Consider the following 378-nt stretch of genomic DNA (forward strand, 5'->3'; position numbering starts at 1 on the left):
TTACCTAAAAATAATGACTTTTACAATCACCACTTTAGTGATGTTACAACTTTCAACAGCAGTTAAGTCTACGGGTAATATTTGAAGACATATGATTAAATGTATTCATTCATAGCCTTATACCACATACCGTGTTCTGAATTGTATCATTTCCTGACTGAGATGTCTAATATTAACATCAATTCTATATTATTATTCAAGCACATTTTATTTGATAGTAAAATAACACTGATTTTCATTTTATTCACACTCTCATGTTCCTTCCTGTGTACTCTGTAACATACATGCGCCATTCACAGATGACGCATAAATTGCGCACATCGTTACACGCACGTAGAGAGAGGGAAACGAGTTATTTCAGTGATAAATCACACCATT

This window comes from Cynoglossus semilaevis, chromosome 7, assembly GCF_000523025.1.
Source record: "Cynoglossus semilaevis isolate Cse_v1.0 chromosome 7, Cse_v1.0, whole genome shotgun sequence".
NCBI lineage: Eukaryota > Metazoa > Chordata > Actinopteri > Pleuronectiformes > Cynoglossidae > Cynoglossus > Cynoglossus semilaevis.